Source organism: Herpailurus yagouaroundi, unplaced genomic scaffold, assembly GCF_014898765.1.
Source record: "Herpailurus yagouaroundi ecotype Mexico unplaced genomic scaffold, PumYag 197, whole genome shotgun sequence".
Taxonomy (NCBI): Eukaryota; Metazoa; Chordata; class Mammalia; order Carnivora; family Felidae; genus Herpailurus; species Herpailurus yagouaroundi.
Window position 1 is genome coordinate 9,678,623 of NW_024412428.1, and position 6,409 is coordinate 9,685,031.

Consider the following 6,409-nt stretch of genomic DNA (forward strand, 5'->3'; position numbering starts at 1 on the left):
AGGAGATGTTGAATTGAGATATAAATACTCTGTCAACTCTTACTGTATTAAGCACATGCTGGTAATAAACTCCCAGACACTTACTGAATTGAATTATTGATCTGAGTATTTGCTCATCCCGCAGATCTGTGTGAAATCTATGCCCACTGTCACGATCCATAGCATCTAAGCCACACTGCAGTCTTTATTTGTGAAGGAGAGAACATAGCCCAAGATTTTCACGATCCTGAAGTTATGAATACCTGTATGCCACACATTACTCATTGAGTTGCGTAGCAAAGTGCTAGGGGCCACCGACTTTCAATGCCTCTGAAAATGCTTGAAAATGGCACAGTGTAAACTAATAAATATTCAATTAAATGTTTGCAATGTGTTACATAGGAACTGCAACCTACACATATACAGGTAGGTTATATACCTACCTTCGTACCTGTTACGAATAATGAATTTTTTTATCAACAGAGCTTAAAACTGTAGATATTTTACAAAGATTTTAACATTAATAGCAAAATTATATTTAATTTGGGATGTGGTTGCAGTTTAATATGTTTAATTGAATGAGAACTCCAAAAGCAAGAATCACTTGGGGCAAAGAGGTTCTTAGGCCCAGCTAAGGCTTGAAATTCCCTCTACAAAATGCACCTAAAAAGTGTAAGTAGCACCTTTAGACTTTTTTGGATTCTTTTATATATATATATTTTTTAAGTTTTTATTTATTTATTTTAAGAGTGAGAGAGAGAGCAAGAGGGCCAGAGAGAGAGGGAGAGGGAGAATCCCAAGCCAGCTCCGCACTGTCAGCACAGAGCCCGACACAGGCCTCTATCCCATGAACCGTGAGATCATGACTTGAGCCGAGATCAAGAGTTGGATGCTTTACCAACTGAGCCTCCCAGGCATCCCTAGACTTTTCTTGATTCTATAAATAGAACCCTAAGTCGTTTTTAAAGATATTGTAATTGCTCACTTCAATCTTTTTGCTCCCGTAACCGTAACTGGCAGTAGCGGGTGGTGGTGTTGGGGGAATTTCTTTTTAAGGAAGCGAATGTGTGACTGTTTAACCACTTAACCAGAAGGCAGGTCCACAGGGAGGTTGCCTCCCGCTCTGTGTCAATCCCGGGCTATCTGCCCCACTCAGCGCCCTCTGCTCATTCTTCCATGCCAACAGGTACCACATTCCTTTCTGGACCTTGACCGTATTACAAGTCACGCATGTTGTGAAACTTCGGGATGTTTGCAAAGGTTGGAATAATTAAAGTAATACCCAGTAATGCTAAGGGTCTATTGCAATATTAAGGGGAACAAATGGATGCTCCGGAGCTATAGACACACCCCGCCCTCCTTCCCAACCCCACGAGCCCTGGCGTTGTAAAAGGACAGAGGGGCAGGAAGCAAAGTGTACATTACTAAAAACCTGCTCTTAGGCATTTAAATCAACACCAGTGAGAGGATGCCTTCTGGTTTCTGGGTTGGAGACCTGGAAATTTCTCTATGTCGATGGAATAGCCTCTTTTACAAAGTGGAAGATTAATAGGAACATTCAGTGGTTCTGAGACAGAGTGTTGTCCTCAAGCATTTCTCCTCCCACACCACCATGCCTTTGGGTACAGGCTCCAGAAAGCCTGCCCCAGAGGAAGCCCTCCTTGGGGTAGGCACTTACCTCAACCGGTCATGAAAGCTGACATTCATCTCCCTTGACAGATGATTCTCATTCAAAGGTTGCTCAAGGAATGGGGCAGAAAGAAAGCCACTCCAAGACTCAAACTAGTTAGACTGAGTGAAACCTGAAAGCTGAGGGTTTAGAAGATATATCCTTCTCCCCAAACAGGCTGTCTTCCTCACTCAGCTTCGCCTTGGTGCTGAATAAATTTTGCTGCTCAGAATTCAATCCACACCTATTTCTCTGAGCCTTGGTAGTCAGGAGATTTTTACCCAAAGATTTCTAAATTTTCTAATCTTCTCGCTGAGTGTTATGGGATGAATTTTGTTTCCCGGATATTCCTATGTTGAAGGCCCAATCCCAGCAGCTCAGAATGTGACTGCATGCAGAGATAGAGCCTTTAAAGAGGGGATTAAGTTAAAATGAGGATATTAGGGTGGGTCCTGAGCCAATCTGACTGGTGTCCGTATAACAAGAGAAAATTTGGACACATAAGGAAACCCTGGGTGTGCATACACAGGGGAAAGACCATGTGAGGACACAATGAGAAGGTGGCCATTTGCAAGCCAGGAAGAGACGCCTCAAAAGAAACCAAACCTGCAAACAATTTGATCTTGGACTTCCAGCCCCAAGAGCTGTGAGAAACTAAATGTGTATTATTTAATCCCCCTGTTCTGTGGTATTTTATAATACAGCCCAGCAAATGAATATACCAAGGTAAGCCAACTTGTATTGGAAGTAAAGATACATTCAGGGTAAGTTTTCATCTTACACATCTGTGGCACTAGACTTCTGAATGCAAATTCCCTTTAATTTGATAGCCAGTATCTCAAGGTCACTTTTTTTTTTTTTCAACTTCCGGATACAGGTGGTAAAAGTATGGGACTTTGAAACAGGAAGGCTGTTTCTGGATTTACTGGGGCTCATGGCAATGTTGGAATCACATTCTGACCTTTGACTCCAGTGGAAGAAGGTATGTGTCTTCTCCAGTAGCTTCAGCCATTAGGCGGTGAGCTCCCTGACATGATTTCCTAACAGAAGACTGTTTCCTAGGCTAGTCACTGGGGGCAGAGACGGCTGTCTGAAGATATGGAGCTACAACAGCGGACATTGTCTGCACACACTGAAACATGGCAAGTCGCTTCCTACCAAGGCTCCCCATAACATAATGATGCAAGATTGGGCATTTGTTGTCAAGGTAGAAGAAACAAATGAGATGGGATCTAGGGTGCACGTGACAATCCTACATTCTTTTTCTCTGGCCCTTCATTTTACCAATGACTTTAAACTTCTACTGAGGAGAGATGTACTTTACATGAATGTATGTGCTCCCAGCTAAGCCTTGTGCACCTGCTCCTTCATCACCCGGTATGTTTATCTGCGTTCTTAAAAGAGCTTAGCTTTTCTAAACATTTTAAACATCACATAAGTCAAAATATGGGTGAGCAAACTAAAAGCTAGTCTGTTTTGTGTGTTAGTGACTTTTTTTTCCAAGGCCACTTTTCCACTTGTTCATGTGCTGTACCTGATTTTGGTCGAATTTCCACAATTCTGGCCTGTTGACTTTCCATGAGGAAGATAAGAGGCAAAAGCTTTTCAACTACCAGAGAATATAAAAGAATCCAAAGTAAAAAAAGACAAAAATCACTCAAAGTAATGAGTTTGTGATTCCAAGTTCTGCTTTTGACCTGCCTGTGTTCACTTGTCTCCTCACTCAGGAGGAGCCGGGCACCGTGTAGGGTCCTGTCAGGAGAAGGCGAGCTTCTTCCCAAAGCTGAGCAAGGGCAGAACCAGCATTTTAGGGCAATGCGGGGGGGGGGGGGGGGTGCAGGAAACCAGCAGGGCTTTGGTGGTTTGAAAGACACCTAACTGTGGTCTGAAAACTAGAAAGTACGCAAGTTTTCCCCAATAATCATTGAATTGAGACAACATGTGTAAACTGATTTAAGGACTAATAAAGAAGAATGTCTAATAGAAGGTGACAATGTTATCTTTCTAGATGAAAAGCAAAGTGAAGTCTGTGATTGTACCTACTTGGAGGTGAACCAAAAGAAGTAAGTTATATTCAGCTTGGATGTAAGAGGGGGATGCATCTTTTTGATACAAAATCTATGCTGGAGGAGGACACCAAGACAATGAAGGGAATTTTCCAGAAGGAAATATGTCAAAGCATTCCCGAAGACCCTGGTTGCTCCCTGATGGTAATTTAGGCAACTAGGCTCTTCTAGAATATTGGAAGCAATTCTCTGCACATTTTGATGACTATTTAGAGGTAGAGATAGGGAGCACTGCATCTCTCCACCAAATGCTTTCTTGAAGAATAAATCACAGACTAGATTACCAGAGTAATTAAATTCAGCAGCCACAAGGCCAGGAATAAAAATCCAATAAATTCTCTCCTGAACACAAAAAGAGTGAAAACAATTCCCGACTGGTTTCTGTTTGTGCCCTTGCCTCCATGTTTCAACCGAGCTCTTAGGCTCACTTAACCTTCAGAAGGGCAACTGCTCCTGGAGTAGCATCCATAGACCTCGGAAATTATAGATCCCTTAAGTAGCAGTGAAAACGCTGACCCTAATTTATCAAATCACATTTTATCTTGCTCTCTCCATTTATCATATAGACATGGCAAAATTAAACCACAGTATTGATTGCTTGCAAAAAGTAAAGAGATGATAAGCTCAAGTATTGAGATGTACCACTACTCTGTTACTGTTCTAGGTGCATCATAGCTGTTGGATGGGACAGAAGAATAAATGTGTATTTTGTAAGTGAAATGTACAAAATGAGCTATTCAAAACCCTGCTTCAGATTGCTATCCTCTCCCCACCAACCCTACCCTTGATTCTTTTCACACTAAAATCAGTTTGTGGTAGTTCTTTAGACTTCTGCTCTCTCTACAAGTTAAGCCATGATAGAGATAGAAGAATTTCCTCCCTCCCTCTCTTCCTCCCTTTTAGAAACCTTTTTTACTTTGGTTTTTGTTTCTGTTTCTTCCCTCTAGTTTTCTTTTTTTTAAGTTTATTTATTTTTAAGATAGAGAGAGAGAGACATAGTGGGGCAGGGGCAGAGAAAGAGGAGCACAAAGGATCTGAAGCGCGCTCTGTACTGACATCAGAAAGCCCGATGTGGGGCTCCAACTCATGAATCATGAGATCATGACCTGAACCGAAAGCAGATGCTTAACTGACTGAGCCACCCAGGCACCCCTCTAGCTCTCTTTTATGGGAGGAAGTATAATGACTCTTCACCTAACTCTGGGAGGGCGCTGGTTCCCACATCAACAATCAATTCCCTGACACCAGCTGGTGTCCTACAATTCAGCTCAATCCTGGCCCATCTACCCGGGGATAGCATCAGATCCACAGGTTACAGGCTCAGTCCCACAAGCCCGGTCTTCATGCCCCCCCACCAACTTCAGACACCTCCCATGCTCTCAGCACTTAGGGAATTCCAAGGGTTTTAGGAGCTATCTGCCAGAAGTGGGGACAGAGACCGAATACCTATTTCTTATCGTAAGTCGCAGTATCACGAAGTGTTAGCTAGAAGAGCTATCAGAGGCACAGAGGGCATCCCTGGGAATTCAAAGCAGACCGTGCCTGGAACGTGGAGCTCTACACAGTTTGCCTTGTATTCTTACCCCTCGTACCTGGGCTGTCATGCTCCCTCCTCCCTGGCACGCTGGGGCGTCAGCATATCTCGCATATCCTTGCCCCTAAGTGAGGGCTAACCACTCTGTCAATTGTCCAGACCTTACTTTCTCCCTTCTTCCTTCCACCTTGTCTTTATGCCCTGGTCCCTCTGTAAGTGGGAAGAGGAGACGAAATGCCATCTATAAGCATCTCTGGGGGGAAAAAGTATTTTTTTATTGCTTAGAGATGGAGAAAGGATTCAGGGACAGGAGAAGTTGAAAATGCTGACTGAAACTAAGTTTTAAATCTACCTGTGACATTTTATTTCCCCTGCTCACTATGCTGGATGGCCATGGATTTCTGAAGGTCTTTAAACATTGTAAGTTCTTTATTCGTTTGAAAGCAAGCCGTATTTCACAGCCTAAGCCTTGCATCCCCAGATGATTTGAGAGACGACTACCTGAGAAGCTCTGGTGTTGAATCCGTCCTTTGGTATTATAGGTTCCTGAGCTGACGGCTTTTGTTTTAACACATGCAGCGGCTATGGCTTCTTATTATGAAGGCAAAGCTATGCAGACCATCCAAGGAGAGTTTGTCAGTTGACATATGATTTGTTGAAATGCAATCACCCAAACATCAGAAGTGGATTGCTTTTTATTCCCACTAGCACTAGAGGAATTTGCTTTGACATTTCGAAAAACTACATCACTGGTGGGGTGAGGGGTAGGGTTATAAAATGTGCCAACACCTTCTCTCTGAAGTTGTGAGTGTGTTGGCAGCTCATTTTACTGCTTATACAACGTCTCTTCCTTGGCTTTGCATACAGGATGCACCATGTGACTTTCATCACTTCTGGAAGCCGCAGCCACACTGGCAGGATGACCTGATGAGCCCTGGTCCACACTGTGTGGCTCTCAACCCAAACAGTGGCACATGTTGAGGATATCTGTCACTTAGAGGCTCACCCTGACTCTCCTGGGCCTGCCTAGGGTTGTCACAAGGACCTCAAAAGCCTCTGCTGTGGCAGGAATCATGACTGGGGTCCAGGTAGAGCCAGAAGTGCTGGGCTCCAGGCAGCTGCTTCCCCTCCAGGAAGAGTGATGGCCTTGTGTTCAGATTG

General features: G+C 43.6%; 1 long non-coding RNA gene across 1 annotated transcript; it reads left to right on the forward strand.

The window, feature by feature from the left end:
* Nucleotides 1-2,269: 2,269 nt before the first annotated feature.
* On the forward strand, nt 2,270-3,453 carry LOC121012668 (uncharacterized). Its single transcript, XR_005782212.1, has 3 exons — nt 2,270-2,412; nt 2,526-2,630; nt 2,711-3,453. It is a non-coding gene; the product is annotated as an uncharacterized LOC121012668 (long non-coding RNA).
* The last annotated feature ends 2,956 nt before the right edge of the window (nt 3,454-6,409 follow it).